This window comes from Sinohyriopsis cumingii, chromosome 12 (assembly GCF_028554795.1).
Source record: "Sinohyriopsis cumingii isolate HCF-2022 chromosome 12, ASM2855479v2, whole genome shotgun sequence".
Lineage (NCBI taxonomy): Eukaryota > Metazoa > Mollusca > Bivalvia > Unionida > Unionidae > Sinohyriopsis > Sinohyriopsis cumingii.
The window spans coordinates 40550920-40569221 of NC_142972.1; the positions used below are offsets into that span (position 1 = coordinate 40550920).

General features: G+C 39.8%; 1 protein-coding gene across 1 annotated transcript in view; it reads right to left on the bottom strand.

Annotated features, from left to right (window-relative positions):
• LOC149786310 (uncharacterized) overlaps window positions 1-16422 on the bottom strand; it is a 28394-nt gene extending 11972 nt beyond the window's left edge. Inside the window, exon 1 of the mRNA XM_089976696.1 lies at window positions 15763-16422. The gene's annotated coding sequence lies outside the window, so the exon portion shown is untranslated. The remainder of the gene's footprint in view (window positions 1-15762) is intronic.
• Between the last annotated feature and the right edge of the window lie 1880 nt (window positions 16423-18302).

An 18302-nucleotide genomic window follows, 5' to 3' on the forward strand; every position in this document is an offset into this window, starting at 1 on the left:
ATCCAGTGGGCACATTCAGTCGCTTATTACATATATCATCATAAAAGGAGACATTCCAAACTTGTTCCCATGCACGATTTAAGTACTTTACAGAACATTTAATAGTCAGTTTTGCCGGAAGTTTCTATGTTGTAATGTGTCTGTATTAATTAGCTACAATTAATTATGATTTGTGGTTATTATTTTACTCTGGACTTCAACAAACAAAAACCACCAATATAAGTACCCAAGACGTGAAGCGATTGCGAAACTTCGCGTAAAAGTGCAGTATATGAACAATAGATTATTTACATCATACGGAGTGAAAATATATGGAATGCCTTCTTCACGTTGATTTATGTTATCAGTGGCTGAGCATGCTGACGCGATGAAAACATCAGCATGGAACTGGTGTGGAAGGGCAAATTTCAAACCATGAGTTAGTCACCATGTGTTTACTAATTTGTAGAAGGCGAGTGGGTCTGGTCATTAGATTTACATTGCTGCTGGCGTAAATCACTGCACGCACCTTCTATTTCTGTCTCATATAACTTCTTCACTGATAGAATAAGACAGCAGACGATTAACAATTATTCACGAATACTGAAGAATAAAGAAGCATTGAATAGGTTAAGTATAGTTTTGTATCGATTCTTGACATCTTGGTTCGATAAGACGGAATTGCTGACGGAACACATCTACGTGGACAACATTCGATAATACGAAGGATTGATCAAGTGCAAAGTTTTGCCTCCCACGGACTTGATACATCCCGTTTTATCTCACCGTTGCCAACGAATGTTTGGCAGGGACTTGCCATAGCAAAATCTCAGTTGGTGACTGAGGAACGTTTGTGTCGAGAAATTCACAAGAGGATTGACAAAAGTCAGCCAACTCGTCAGCTTTTCTGGATGCGTTCATCCGATTATTTCGCTTTAGACAGTTTACATCAGAAGATTTTATTACCATTCTTGACCGTTATCCTGAATGTCAGTGGTCAGAAATTGCCCACTATATCCATACTTTCGCTCCAGGAGAAGATTTTAAATAAAATAAGGACAATTAGAACTGACCCTAACCTGGGTATAATACTAACTGACATGATCATAGATACTTTACAAGAGAACATTCGTGGTTTGCCAGAGCTGGTCAAAATACCATTGAAACGCAAAGAACGCAAAGAACAATTGCATCCGTTACGTCACCGATGTTTAAACCACTGGTACTTGAATGCTATAAGAGGACTGATTCAGATGAACGTGTTCCAGTGGTCAGACATTGTTAAACGTGACGTGGGCGAGAATGATTGGTTTGTTGTGACTCATTTGTTTTACTACAAGGTAGACATGCTGCAACTAATTCTAGAAGCGGAGTTAGATGATTACCAAAATCTTTTACAGGATGTAAACAAAACGAAACTTCTGAACGGAGTGATGTGCAAGTTAGTGACTAAAGCATTTAAATTCGCTTCTGGAGTACGATCATCTCTGTGCAGAAAGTACACTTATTGCCGCCGACAAAAAGAGGAATAAAAACGGGGTACCATGCCATGACCTTTATCAGTGGTGATACGACAGATTCCGTGGAAGGAAATCAATAAGAGTATTCAAACGGTGGAGGATTATCAACACTTATTACGAGGACTGTGTCCACTGAGTTGGGGTGGCCGTGTGGTTTGTGTGTTAGCGAATTTCTTTCTGGGATTTCGTTTGCCAGCCGATTCCTTGTGGACTCTTTACGAATAGTACTTACCACCAAATAAAACATGAAAGTGGTTCATTAAATGTCCACGAGAAACTCATTTTGTTACAAGCCTTGCGTTGTCATCTTCTCGACCTTTACGGGAAGAAAAGATTCGTCAGTTTTTAGGTACTGAAGATGTGTAAAACGATATGTATGTAGCTTGTGACTTACACCATCACTGGACAGATGTACGTGACTGTAAAATTTGGAGCTTCAAGGCTTGGACCAAGAGTTGTGGTCCTAAATTCAAACGTCCAGTAAAAAAGGTAACTTTTAAACCTGTGTAAGTGACAGTGCATATTTACTCGTGGATTCAAAACATACCACCCCCAATTATTTTCGTCGTCGTACATATCTGTTTCACCACTGGTGCCAAGACGGTGAGATTTTCGTCTACACGTCCCTGCCGTCGACTTAAAAAAAATCTATTAAAACCTCTGACACTTAGGGTCTGTCTCACACAGAGTCAACATGACGTCCCTTCAGTCTCATCTTCCCGTCAAATTGATTCGTGCCTTGTACGGCATCGGTCGCGAATAAAATCCACAAATACGTGCTCGTGTCTTAGAAGCCAGTCTCAAAGAAGTCTTACGTTGGTTTAGGGTGACATCACGTCAATTGCCGCAAGGCATCATTCACATTCCACATCAAACCAAACGCTTTTTTGTCAGAAACAAAGTAGCCTTGTCGAAAATGGCAGATCCCCACATCGACACTCAAACCAAAAATCAAATCATTTTGAAACCTGGAGGTAGCGGTTCTCTAGAAGGTGTCATCATTTGCTCTCTCTTAAAATGGGATCCTAATGCCCCCAAAATCCTCCCTAGGAAAAACGCCACTCCCATAATAGCCAAGTGGACTCAAAAGAAAACGTACAATGGTGTCAAGACCAGATCACAGCCCCAGAGAAAGAAAAGCCCACAGAAAAAGAAAAAGAAAAGGCCCCAGAAAACAGCTTCTACCCGAAAGAGAGGCACTTCGGCCAGGACACAACCTTACATTCGCAAACCACGACCTGCAGCGAAAGTGACTGCGTCTCCTGTAGCATCAGGTTCTTCCACTTCTCCGTTGCTGATGATGCCTGCCAAACTCAATTTGTCAGCAGTTCTTCCTCATTTTATGAAACAATGAAAACCCGCGTCTCCAAGAACTTCTCCTTCTGCGGAGACCCAGCTTCCTCTTTAGCTGCAGTGGCAGCTTCTCACAAAGTACCAGCCCCCTAAATCAAAGTCCAAGAGAGATCGGGCATGTTACAGAGTTTACTGGATTTGTCCAAGCAAGGACTGTCACGCTTTAGTCCTTTGCGAACCCTCTACTACGTGTGATGCCTGTCATCAAGTTGATACGACGTAAAGACAATCAATGGTGACGCATTCCAGTATAAAAATGGCCTGAGGTTAATAATAAGAATCAGTGTTTTTGTGCACCTGAACACCCAAAGATGTCAACCCCCAGAAGCCATCCCTCTTCTAACCCCAAAGGAAAGAAAAGGAAAGACTTCCTCCCCGTTTAGCCAAAGATTGGGACGTGTTGTCAGTCCTGTCCAAATCCCCTCCATCCATGCAAAAATAACTCATTTAAACATCATCCAAAGACGCCGTCGATACCGGAGGAATATTTCCGACGTTGTTAGGATCCTTGCTGAAAGGAGTATTGGGAACACACTGGGAGGACTCATGGGACCAAGGTTAAAAAAGGACCAAGAAGATAAAAGGGACGTCTGGGTCAAAAAATCTCAGACGTGACCTTTGGAATCTGATGGAAGGACGAACACTGGCTGTAGTGCCTTACAAACGATGGATGAAATTTCATCGCTAAGAGCAACGAAACCAGCATTTATCTCCAAATCCTCATTTGACCGAGGTATCCCTGCTACAACATGAACTGCAGTCGTTGATGGATTGCAACGATTTCTTCGAAACGGAAAAATCGGAATGTTGCAACGACTGCAACTCTTTCACCAGAAATCTTTAGAGGAAAATGCTATACCATCTCTGAAAGATTTTAAGACCCTGAAAAAAGTCCATCACCACCACCACCACCACCTGCGGCCAAGACAGTCTCAGCCTTACGGATACAGAGGAAGAAGAATGATGAGAAATCTTTCAAACATCGTCAGCAGCTGCCGTCCCTAGTAAGATTGCAGTATCTTTGTTGACCCCTTCCCCACTCCCCAACGAGAAGAACTCAAAGCTTGGGTTAAAAAGATGATGCCCATTTCTCCTTCGTTAGGAGTGAAAAAGAAAGAAGGGAAACCAGAAGTGAAAATGAAAAGAAGACCAAAGCCATCTCATTACCACCCCACCGACACCACTACCCTCTACGTCTACTCCCGTGGCACGTGGGACACGTAAAGCCGTTTCCAAACCACCATCTCACCCCATCCAAGGTAGCATCAGTGAAGAGTGAGTCACTTATTAAAAATGGAGAGCGTGTTAGCTATCATTTACTACGATCCATCATATCCTGCAGGTTACGGATGAGTTCAGGAATTTATAGTGCTGCCAAAACGCGACTGAATAGCGTCCGTTTACCTCAAGTGCAATGATGGTTACACGAACACCAAGAGTACACTTTACACAAACCCATTCGATGAAAATTGTCCAGAAGTCGCACCCGAGTGGAGGACGATCACTCAATGGCAACCCGATTTAACCGATGTCTCTTATTTGGCCACTTACAATTGTCGCTACAAATATTTTTTTAATGTCATAAACTTTTTTTCCAAATTTGCTTGGGTCATGCCATTGACTTCTGAATCGAGCAGTGAGTTAGTGTGAGCCCTCAAACTGGTGCTGAAACAAAGTGGTCGTCACCCTCTTTGATGGGAAACCGACAAAGGCACCGAATTTCTGAAACAAGCTTTCCAAAAAGATTTGAAGAAACGTGACAATCATTTTTTCACCACCGAGAAACGAAAGTCAGCATAGTGTAACGTTTTCAGCGCACCTTGAAAGAACGCATGTGGAAATATTTTACGCGTCAACACACTCTCAAGTACATCGACATCTTACCGCACCTGGTCCAAGAGTACAACCAATTTTACCATCGAAGCATCGGATGTGCCCCACAAGAAGTGACTCCTGAGAAAGAAGTGATTGTTTTTAAGGGCCTGTTCGGTACGTCCCCAACAGTGACTGTCCACAGGAAGGGTGGAGTGTTGGCAGCAGAGATTGGGTGCGCATTGACAAAGCCTAACGCACATTCGACAAAGGTTACTTACCCAACTGGACCACCGAATGGTTTCCTGTCACTGGACGAGTGCGTGGTCGTCATCCTGCCGTCTATAAATTAGAAGACATGAACGGGGAAGTGTTGAAAGGAACCGTTTACTTGCCCGAGGTAGAACGCGTGACCAAAAACGAAGACGAAGCCTTCTCGAGGGAAGAACCTGAAAAGTGGGAAAACGACGTGTCAAAGAAATCAATGTACGTTGGAAAGGATGCCCTCCCAGATTTGAGTCTTGAATCGACGCTTCGCAAGTCATCGACTATAAAGGAAGTGACCATTATGCCCTTCAACACAGCCTAAACCGCTACCACTATAGTGACCACTCCTTCACCCACTTCCTCTCTGCAAGATCTACAAAAGCAAACCTTGTGGGTGTGGTGTGGAGAACGTGTGTCTGAAAGACAAATTGTCTTTTTCTGCCAAATCTTTGTGGTGTATTATGTCATCGGTGCGGCCGATGCCAATTTGAGTTTGAAACAAGGAGACAAAAAAGTGTGGACCATTTTACTGAGCAGTTGCATCGGTTACCTTCTTCCAATCATTGTCTGAAATACTCCTCAAACGGAAACAACAGGTTCCTTGCGTCCAATGTCAGTCAAGACTCCAACAATCCCCACAACAGCAATCCTCTTTTAGACACTCCTTTGACTTCCAGTGACCACTCGGGTATGAACAAAAACAACCAATTTTACTTAACGTTACCCAGTGATAGTTCCATGGAAGTTTTTCCCAACAATACTTTGTGTTGCTACACGACCAAATTACCTCAGGCCATCAAATTGGATCACGAAGCCCATCGGGAAGTGGCATTGGTGGAAATAATTTATCCTACCCAAGTCAAAAACATCAATAAAACTCAAAATACTTTCCAGGTCGAAATTCTGAACGTCCAATTGCAAGAAAAGATGAATAAATTGGGTTTTCAGGAGACACAAAGTTAACGAGCCATTCATCATTCAGCATCTACACGTTGAAAATTCAGCCAGGCTTTTACTTTAGCGGTGAACATATACACAATTGCTGACAGGTTCGAGGCAGCGTTTCGCAAAGCCCTGAACAAAGCTAAAGAAAAGTGCTTAGATTGAGTATCATAAAGTGGCTCGTCGCCTGCTCATGAACTTTCAGGATACTGAAACGTTGTTCATCAGGTTTAATAGAAGTTTGTTTGAAGTTTTGGGTGGACATCCACATAAGGTAGCACAGAATCTAATCCCGAAGATCAACATTAATATTGATTTTTACAAGGCTTTTGGATCCCCTGTAGAACTGAACGAAGGACTCAATTTGATCTTTGTGTATTCCGATGTTGTGGAATACAACGTAGTGGGACACACATCAGTATCGTTACTACGTGTCATTCCTTTCAAAGTGGATTCTGCCAAGACCAATGGCCAGGAAGGTGGAAACACCTATCACGTTCACCACAAATTTGTACATCCTCACTATTTACCGTCAGTAAGTCGTATTTTGACACTGTCAACATTGCTAAAAAAAGGAGATCTCGACAAAATATTTCATTCTCCAAAGGGTAAGTCACGGTAAAACTCCATTTTCGAAAACGATTCTCTAACGAGTTGTAGGTCATGTATCCAGTGTACCGAGGCATCGCTCGACAGCTAGGACATGGTTTAGGAGATATGCTGAAATGGGCCTTTCGATCGGCGGCACCCGTTTTAAAACCGATGGTGACACGAGGATTGCATGCTTTGAAAGATGCCGCATTGAGGCATGGCAAAGAATTTCTCCAAAATGTCATCAACAAACAAAACCCCAAAGAAACGTTCTTGAGAGCAGGCAAAAATGTTTTGCTTCAAACAGGTAAAGACATTTTGGGCCGACGAGAAACTCCTATAAATGCCCTGGACGCTACCGAGTCAAGTATTCCTGTTTTACTAACGCAACAGCAAGGACAGGGCAGAAAGGGACGACGAAGACACCCCTCCAGAGGACTTTACACCCCAAGCGCTAGAAAGACCAAGAAAAGAAAAACCGTCCGAGACTTAGAGCTTTTGATTCTTAAAAAACAGAGAGAATAAAAAAAGAAAGAAAATGATGCAAAGAGAGTCTTGCGCCTGTTCCAAGTCGGAACTGGATCTGTCTGCCATGCCACCCACCATGATGACGATACAAGAGTCCCATTGGGTCGAATTTCATCCCGTCTCCTCCGTCAAGGACTCGGGATAAGCTCCATTCGAGCTTGAAATCAAAGGACAGCCCGAAGATTACATTGATCTGAATAGCAGTTACTTGTATTTGAAAGTGAAAGTGATCGACACATCGACGGACGGTCCTGATACAAATGACGAAGATAAAGTAGCCCTCGTCAACAATTTCATGCATTCCTTGTTCAGTGGAGTTAATATGTACTTGAATACCAAACTGGTCAGTAGCAGCATGGACACTTAACCTTACCAAGCGTACCTGGAAAATCTCTTGACGCAAGGAAAAGAAGCCACGAACACCCACTTGGATGCTTATGTGGTATGGAAACCTGACACAGCAGCAAATTCAACGATACCGATTTGATTACAGATAAAGAACCCAGATCACAGTGTGGAATACAACGGTCGTTGGAAACGACATCAGTCACACCTTGAGCAGAACGACCGCAAAGTACCCGATAAGACGCGTGGAAACGAAAACTTCTACCATTCCCGCTGAAGATTAATCATCTGTTCCAAGGACAGTTACCAAAACATTTGATCATTGGTGTCGTCAAAAATACCGCCTTCAATGGAACCTTCGAGGAAAATCCTTTTGAGTTTCAGCATTACAACGCGTCCAAGATCGAAGTCAGTCGAGATGGCAATACCTTGTGTACCAGGCCTTTAAAACCTGACTTTAGTGGCGAGAAGAAGGCTAACTTTAGTTCGTACTTGTCCTGTACGAAGCCACCGGACAGTTAGGAACAAATACCAGTCACGACATTACGTACGAGGATTATGCAGAAGGTTACACTTTGTGGACCTTTGATTTCACTCTAGACCAAGGAAGTGGCGAGGGACAGTTCCACCCTATAAAATCCAGCCAGATTCGTGTGGACTTACGTTTGCAAAGCCAATACCCGTAAACAACACTTTGAACGTCATCTTGTATGCCGAATGTGACAATACCATAGAAATCAGCACTTTTAGAGAAGCCATTCTAGACTATTAGAAACTATGGAAGCCTGTTATCCTTCTTTGAATAGTGGAGAATCTTTGGATATGGAATGGAAGGATACCGTGGAAAACCCCAAGACAAAAACGAAGAGGTAATAGTGATGAAGTCCAGATGGCAAGAACAAGAACAACATTTAGCCTCCTGTTTTGCCAAACAACTGGCAGGATAAAATTACGGAATTGATCAAGAAAGATTGCTATGGATGTCAAAACGATCATCCCAGTCAAATTCAACACGATAAATTTCTGATGATGAGTCAGGAAGAAAAATAGGACGAGTATCTGGAGGACGCTTGAGGTCTCATCTCGGAAGAAGACGTGTTGCATCAGTGGCATAAAGACTTGCGTGATCATTCATCTCTTCACTGAATGTCCATCACATCGAAGCCCTCTTGGCTCAGGGTGCGGAGACGAATCAAAGAAAAGGCTACTTGTCAGAGATTCTCAAGCAAATATTTCGGATTGAATTTGATAACCTATGAAAAAAGTAGAAAAAGCAACACAAAAGATGGATACTTGGGAACCTTATTACCTTTTGAACCACAGTTCGTACTCTGCTTCATGGAATCCTGTGGTATGTGTTAAAGATGAACTTCCTTATCGCAAACCTCAAGACCATCAAGCTTATATCATCAACACGGACGACAATCATCTCCCAGGAACCCACTGGGTAGCCGTTTACTTTTCCTGTGATGGATGTGTGGATTAATTTGATTCGTATGGATTGTTACCTTTAGAAGACGTTATCATCGACTTGATGATAAGAAATGCCCAGACGACACGACTAAATAATGTGACATTACAAGGCACAGATTCCATGGTATGTGGACAATATTATGTGTATTTTCCTCATCAACGCAATATTGGATATTCTTTCGAAGATTTAGTGACTTATTTTGATCGTCACTCTTCTAGAAACGATGACAATGTAGATCGATGGTTTAGTGACCATTATGGCTATCGTTTGTCTTTAGCTAGGAAACGTAGTGTACATCAATGGCCCAAGACTTCCATTCGTGGAAATCTCACTTCACTTCACAACATTGTCAACCTTGTAAAAATAGTTTATTTGTTTGAATTTTTTTTTTGTTTTCTTGTTAATTTTTGTTATTAGTTGTTTGAATAAAAAATGTTGTATTTTGAAAAACTATGTCTGTCGTTTGTTTTCAATTTTTATCATTATACATGCTCTTTGACTTCTCTCTATCCCTCACCCTAAAATCAATTATCATAGCGTTCCGACCAAACAAAAAATCGTAATGATGTTTTCTATCGCGCCCGCACTTGAACCATATAAGGCGAAGCAGTCTCCAGTTTGACCATCCACTGTTGACTCATTCTCCTATGAAGATATGTTCAAGACTAGCCAAGCTGAAGAAAGCTTACTTGACTTTTTATCGTGTCAGGCAAAGCCTGATATCCAAACCTGAAGAGATAGAGAATGCCATAATTTTGAAAGTGACCAAAGACCTGATGGAAGAGCTCTTCAGAGAGAAAATCAAGAAGGAGAAAGAAGAATGGAATGGAGAAGAACAGACTTCAGAAGCAGAGAGAGCAGAGAGCAGCAGCAGCAACAGCATCAGCAGCAACAACAGCAGGAACCAGACCAAGGTTTTGTCGATTGCTGTGTAGATACAAAAGAGTTCTCCTTCTCTTTCCGAAGAAGCAGACCTTATCCTGTGGGAAAGCCTGTCACCAGACGGGGACGCAATCTTAGACCATTAAAGATTGCCATAACTCTCCGTCAACAAAAACACCCCTTTTCAGGGCTACCCCAATGCTCTAGAAAAGACATACTAGTTTAATGGCAATTGTATGTAAGTAAGTTTAAAAAAAGAAGTATGTCTATAAGCACTTTATTTCTTTGTTTAATGTAAAAAATAGAAGTGTGTCTATAAGCACTCCGTAGCTTGTCAAATAGTCTGTGTGATTTTGTTTGTAGTGAGTGTTTCTATGTAAAATAGTGAGTCTTTCTTTTAGGTCCGCGCATTCCAATCTTTTTGTGATAATATGGTTCTTGTAAGTTTCAGAAACGACTAACGAAGCAGTAAGCAGCAGGTGAATTACTAAGAGAGTCAGCGATAAAAGCCATTTTCCATATACAAGCCATGAACGCAATAAGGAGGTTAAGCCTCCAAGTTGCCACAGGATAGAGTCTTCGTGCTCAAGCAAAACGAACCAAGCTTTTGCTGATATGGGAAGAAGATAGCAGATACAATTGGAGAGTTGCCAATAGAAGAAATTGGAGAAATGCGCCCCCATGTAGACCGACACATAGAAGAGAAATGAGGCAGCGTTTAGACCACTCCTACGAGACCCTCTTCTCTTGCCTGCACGGACATCTAAAGACGAGTTCTATAATCAGGTCAATTAAGTAGCACACTTTGTGTGGATTAAAGCGTTAGGGGATGAGGCTCATTTTCCGCCCCCCTCGAACAATTAATTAGACCCCTATTGTGGAATTTAAATTGTCGCGCATGCACTATGCATCATCATCAGTCTAGCTACCCGTCGTTGATTCATCAGCTAAAAGAAGATGAGCAGGATTTCAAAACTCTAAGAACTCCAAATGCACCTGGAGTACGCTAGGCGCCTCCTGAACGAGCGGGCCATGAAGGCGATTCAGGAAAGTGACAGGATAGAAGAGGAGGAAGAGAAGGAGAGAGTGAGAGAGAAAGAAGAAAGAGGAGGAGGAAAAGAAAAGGCAAATCTTATCTCACCTCATCCAGTGACAGACCAGCGAAATCAAACGCACGGTGAGGACACCTCCACAGGCAATAGTAGCACCACCACATACACGTCAGCTACAGCAAGTGCCACAACCACTACCAAGACCCGTGATCCTCCAGAATGGAAAACTGGAAGGAGGAGTTGTAAAACAGCAGCGTCCCCACAAGTAAGGATACCACAGCAGCATCCACAAGCAGGACGAATAATTGTAAGGGAAGGAGACTTCCGGGTCCTGCAAACTGAAGCATGGGATGATGAGGCCACTCGAGCTGCCTCCGCACTCCCATCATCTACAGTCATTTGGGACGATGACTGGAACCGCCGTTGTGTTTTGTGGTGCCAGGCCTGGGAGGTGACAACATTAAGAAAGGTGCATTACGAGTTCGACAAAAAAACAGCCCTTCTCAGGGCTAACCAAAACTCTAGAAAAGAGACTATTCAAGTTGCCAATTGGTGTGAATGTGGAATAGTGTGATTATAATACTCACTCCTTTCCTAATATATGTGTGTGTGTGTGTGTGTGTGTGTGTGTGTGTGTGGATAGTATATTTAGAGTTTGTATGCGTTCGCGTACGTTTGTGTGGATAGTAGATAATATGTAAAGTGAGTGTAAGGGATGTTTTCTTTCACGTCCCTGCTTGAAACAATTAAAGTCAAGCTTCCGTCCTGCGCACCATTCTACACGGAATAATCTAAGAAGATGGCAAGTAATCAGATAAACGTCATGAAAATATGACAAGAAGCAATACATGATCTTTGAATAGTGGAGGATTTCATGATAAAGTTGGATTATGATGTTTATACTATCCACAGGGCTAAGATGGAGACTAACTATCACCACTCTTTGATCTTAAATAAGTAATAAAAAAGAGTGCAAAGCAACAAACGTTGTAAAATTCAATAAATAATCTATTTCCCTAGAATAGAAAATGAAAAGGTAAAAATGGAATTTACGGTATTGCGAAATAAATCCCAAATAATCCTAGAATTTCTGAAACAAGTCCTAATGATTAAAATTATGAATAAACTTTAGTGGTAATCCAAAATAAATACAACTTTGGAAGTGTTGTTTTGCTTGTGGTGGCCCGTGTCGAAGTCATGTACGAACTGTAATTTGCTAAATTACGACAATACAACCCAAGAATATATCCTTATTTTATTTTCACTCTAATTCCAGGTTAATGTATCTTTCCACGATAATAATTTTACACGACGAACACTTTGTATTTCCAGTGAATAAATAATTTGAATAAATATATTAAAACCCAAATGACAAAACAATGATTCTGCCTCCAGATCATATAGCACGAATAAATACTCTTTTCTAGTAACACGATTTTATACTACTTTACCTGACCTAGATCACGATTACCATTTTTCCAAACAAAACTATTACCTAATGGAAAATAACCTTATTGAAGGTCCCAAATGTTTACAAGATAAAATCTCAGTTGTAAGTATTGGGTCTGTTACTAAAGGTATAATAATGAACATGGAAACACAATGTCCCTGACCCAAACTAAGATAAACGTTGTTAACTTCATTTAATAATGATCCTAATATTAAACCCAAATCCACAGAGAAAATATTAACTATGTATTAGTTGTTAACAGAATATATAAAAAATATTGATTCAGGTCAGGTCGAAAATGAACTTGATTTTGGACAAGGTCATCAACAAAATACACCTTTACACAAACCACAGCATAAAATGAAATAGAAAAGTTAAAATCTAACTAACAAACAATGCAAATTAAATATACAAAGCAACCACTTTCACCTTTATCATGCAGAATGAATACTTTACATATACACACTCCTGATTTCATTCCTATAGACTAGTGTCCTTACATAAACAAAATTATGATATCATTTCTTCAGACCAGGGACCTTACATACACACTTCTGGTACCATTTCTGTAAACCAAGGACCTTACATACAGGCATTTACTATCATATTTACTTTATTAAGAACGTGTATCTTGAGTAGATAAACATTTCATATGGGTGCACTGGATTTTCTTTTCAATAAAAACAATTTATGCGAAATATGTGTTGAACCAGACTTTTAAAGACCTTCCAGTGTGTTTTCATTTCACCCTATTCAGACATATTCCTTAAATCTGTCATCATTTAGTAAATAACTATCCCTAGCAGGCGAAAACCGTCGTAATTGTGTGTTTGTGTCTGTGTGTGTGTTTGTGTGTGTGTGACTGGGATGTTTAGCGTATATCGCTACGATGTCTGCAGTGTGACAGTTTATAGTAATGTCTAGCACTGGAGCATCATGCCGCAGACATGTAGCATGATGTCCCACCCAGTCATATTATCCTGGCACCAAGCCGACCAGTCCTAACACTAACTTCTTAATGCTGAGCGCCAAGATAGGCATCTGTTAGTGCCATTTTTGTAAGTCTTTGGTACGAACACACGACCTCCCGCATCCGAAGCAGACGCTCTAACCAATAGGCCATATTTTCATAATTGAAAGTATTTTAAAAAGCGGCGTCTAATTGTTGAAAATATTAAACAACACATTCCGCATGTACTAATTAGTCCTGCTTCTAATTAACAATAACTTCGTATCGATTTTCAGTGTGTGTGTGTGTGTGTGCCTATAAAGAGGGAGATGATCACTCAGATTACATTTATATATTTTGTCAAGATTGCACAATTTATAGTATTCCTGTCGAGGTCGGCGATAATACAGAATTATATAGAACAATGTGACCAATTATATAATTGGTACTTGAATGGTTCCATGTGGTAACACCGCGTGGGGTGCATAGCTTCAGCCCTCCACAGTAAATATCTTTCGATCTAGTGTTGTGCACAGGACTGATAATAGCCTTTTCATCTGAATACACCCCAAACTGCAAAGGTTCAAAGTACCGTCTACGCTATCGATTGAAATCTGCTCATTTTAGAAACGCATCACGTAAACACAAAGTGATTAAATAATACGTGCGCCTTGGATACTTGCCCACGGAATACTTTGAAACAATCGATTAAGGTCACAACTACTAACAAAAAAATAGGCCTGATAATAGGTTTTTCATTTGAATACACCTCAGACTGCAAAGGTTCAAAGCACGGTCTATACAATCATTGAAACATGCTTTTCTAAAGAAACGTATAAGTAAACAGAAAGTGATTGAGAAATACGTGCGCCTTGGATACTTGCCCACGGAATACTTTAGGACAATCGATTAAGGTCACAACTTCCAACAATTCTTGAATAACAACATCATTATATAGATATCTATCTTGTGTGCATGGACATATTCATATATGGTGTGTAGAGTGTATGTAAAAGTAGGATACTTGAAATTTCATATCTAATCAATTACAGTTCACTGCAAATACTACATTTGTTTGTCGCTTTACAAATCATGATGTCCTGATTTATTTGGTAAACGTCATATATCTCCGTTTAGTCCTTTCACAATATCATGTTCATGATGATTCCGGTAAATTCATACCCTCTACAGAGCAAAATTTCTACTCTTATCAATTTGGAGTGTATGAAAATCATCAAGCCATAAGCAGGTCGATATATAAGCGAAATCAAATGAAAAGATATGAATTAAATGCTCGAAGGAGGGCTGTCACGTACGACCCACGCACAGTGGCGGCGCAAGTGTTCAGGCCATCTGGGGGTCAAGTTTTTGGTTGCACCCTTATCGAGTCGTCGGGAGGGGTGTGTTCTTTAGTAGCCCCCCACTTTGCACTCGGAGAACAGTTTTTATTTCAGCTGCGAAAGTCAACCCATCAATATAGGATTTGTGATAAATTGACCCGGTTTGACTAAGGTGAAAGTGAAATACTATGAATATTTCACCCGCAAAATAGAACAGGAAAAACAAAACTCACTACGGCGTCCCTTTCGCCTAGCGCATGGGGGCAATTGCCCCCTCCCACCGAACCGACTCCGATTGCGCCGCCACTACCCACACGGTGTTACAAGGTGATTACAAAATAGCAATTATAATCGCAAAGAAACTGTATTGCATTTTCTCCTATAGACATTTACAAATATAAATATGCAAAGTAGTTAATACCAGAACGAAGTAATGACAGACGAATATTAAACAATAAACAACATAAATTAATAATCATTCAAAATCTTCGACGTATGCATCAGACTCTTTGTTTTTTTATTACAACAGAATAAATGACAAGCAACACTGAGATGACAAAATAAACCAAAGAAATAATACATACAATCACATTAGAAAGAAAAGGATAAAGGAAGAACATTATCAACAACTGAAACAGTGAAACCAACACAAATGCAACAGTTTATAATTATCATCTTGTATCGCATCATTTTGTATGCTTACGATGGTTGAGGTTGTGTGTTTTATTATGTGTGTAATAAGTTAATGGATTATGATGCAGACTTCAAATGTCATTGTGACATTAAAAGGATCCAAACCTTAAAATTGCTAAATTTCGCATCATTTTTCTGATTATTACTTGAAAGCAGATCTATAAAAATGATATTTGAATATTTCAGATAATATTTAGACATACACTTGATTCTATATTCCATGTAATACTGATATTATACATTATAAAAACAACATACATGTATTTTCCATATGAAAAGCGAGTACATACTATATACAATCCCGCTGTTGTCGACTGCACATCGGGTCTCTTAGTATCAGAAACGAAAATGTTCAACGGATGGTCTTATGGTTTCCAAGAGAAAATGTATAGAAAAGCGGGTGTACAGCAAAAGATCAATGAATATTTCAACTTATATAGCACAAATTTGCCTCATGTGTTCAATCACGAGACTCTTAAGAACTATGTAAGTCATTGTTTGATGGAATAACTTATGATGCGTAGCATTATGTTATTCTTTTGAATATATGAATTTCAAATTGAGATAATATTTTTAAATACTTACCAATGTTTATCCAGCATGCATGTACTAAAAGAACACGCTATTGTCACTTAAAAATGTCTCCTTGAATGACAGTGACAAACGTGCAGGTACGCTCTTAACAATTCATGCATTATCCAAAATCAATATCTCTATACATTATGTCGTAGTCTTTGTCCGAGTCTATATATCAAGGTAGATAAAAGTAGCTGTTGATAACCGAAATCCGTGTAGGTAGATATAAAGTAATGATCATTATACACCTGGTGACTCAAGGGCTGGGAATTGTTATGGGATCACACATAATGCCAGATATTTTACTTAGGAAGATAAACAATAATCTACTTTCATTTCTCGCTGTCTTTTGAAGTCCTTTCTGATATTTATCAAGATCATTGCTGCTATACTCATATATAAGCAGTACGTAAAGTGTGCACTATCTTCTGCAAAATCATTGGAAACACACTATGGCAGTAAAATGTAACACTGATAAAGTTAACTTTACTGCTTCCAGTGGATTATTGACATACAGTCTAGTCTAGCAGCAGATGATAAAGTCCTACCAAGGATCCAGATCTGACATACCTGTGGAATCACTTCTACGTGTTTTCCGCGTCGAATGCCCAAACACTCATTGTAGGCATGTAAAACAGTTAGTCAAACTATTTACATACTTTGTTTTATGTAAACGTGGCTTTGGTAGTTATCCAAGCATCTGGTCTTGAGCAAATCTCTTTCAAAAGATGGTATCATACTATATATTCTACTCAATAGTTCAGAGAAAGTGTATATCAACATATTTTGTAAAATCGCCCAGCCTTCTCTTCACTGAGGAGGAGATGGTATCACAATAATAGTGTGCAAGTATTGTACACTGCTGATTTCATGACCGCGAAGTTCATGCGTCCAAACAGAAAGACTAAATACCTGGTTTGCTAGATTAAGTTCCAGAGTTCGTTTCCCTAGAAAAGTATGTGCAAGGTAAGTCGGTCGCTTCTCCACTGCATGGTAGCCTTTCTTATACATTGCTACAATTTGTCCAGCCTCAGTGTAAATTAATCGGAAAACCTTGAGTTTCCATCCAAACATTTTCTAGTAAATATATAAAAACACCGACGAAGTCAATGGTATTAAAAATGATATAACTTGTGTCTTTTGGTGCAGAGGCAGAATCTTTGGTAGTTTTAGAAAGACTGACGTACATGCGTTTCAAAAATTAGCTGATATGTCGGCTTTACTCGCTTCCTTTTTATCAGAGTAACGACTATTGTGGTGGTTGTTACGATCCACAGAGAACTTACGGTGGCGTTTGTATCATATTCAGTTTACTCAGAAGGTACCGAATAATTTGAATCATTTCATTTTCGTTAGTCATTTTTTATAAATCTGGTTGTTAACATCTTACCTTTCTCAATCAACATACGACTTCTCTCTCTCTCTCTCTCTCTCTCTCTCTCTCTCTCTCTTTATCGCACACACACACACACACACACACACACACACACCAATATTATCTGGAAATAGTTTGAAGTCCTTAATTTCTTTAAGAATATACAGAGAGAGAGAGAGAGAGAGAGAGAGAGAGAGAGAGAGAGAAAGGGGGAGGGAATGTGTGAAATATATTGCTGCCAGTCACTCATGTAAGAGATGTTGAGGTGTTCTCTTTCCTCAAGCAAAAGATGGTCACACGTTTACCAATCAGGTACCTGTGTTAACTTTCTCATCTTCTCTATTAGTCAGACATAATTGCGTTATAATGTTTGAAAAATTATCACTCATCCGAAGAAGTCAACTGAAATTGTATTATTCGGATACACTTTTGCATTTTAGGCATAGCTGTTGTAGAGTGATCTAGCAGCGACACAAAACATAATCATTCAAGAAGACTTTTGAATATAAAATATAATAATAACATTTTGGAAACAAACCACACAAACGCAATAACTACAGGCCGTATTATTTACAGTAATCGATCCTAATTGTAACGATTTAGTGTTCCTTCACGCGATAACTGGGATTTGTTCTGTCGTCTACGAACTGATACTGTAATTTATTAATAACATCTTCGATCTTCGTTATTTGCGTAAGTATCCGTAGTTGGTTTCTGGAAAGGCCTTATTTAGTTCAATGGCTAATCAGGAAGGTTGCTTTCAATACTTGCCGATTGTTTTCGATACGGTATTGAAAGACAGGATGTGTGATCCCTGCTTTTCATCTTAGACTGAATGAGTCCAAACTCTGTCTGGCAGTAAAATGTGAATCAGATAAAAATTAAATAAAATGTTTCACAATGCATTTTATCAGTAGACTGTTTCATGCATATCATAGAAATAGACGGCAAAATTAGGTTCAAAACCAAAATAACGGAGTAGCAAACTTATCACTCTTACTCGTCTATTTTCAAAGTCCGTCGACATGTAAGACTGTTAATCAACCTATTCAGATATGTTGGATGAAATGTTGTAAATGGTTTGATTAATATAAAGTTTGGTAGATTTTATAGCGGTTCAGTCTCTATCAAGCCCTTTCTAAAAAGTAATTATCCTTAGCAAGGTTTGAGCATA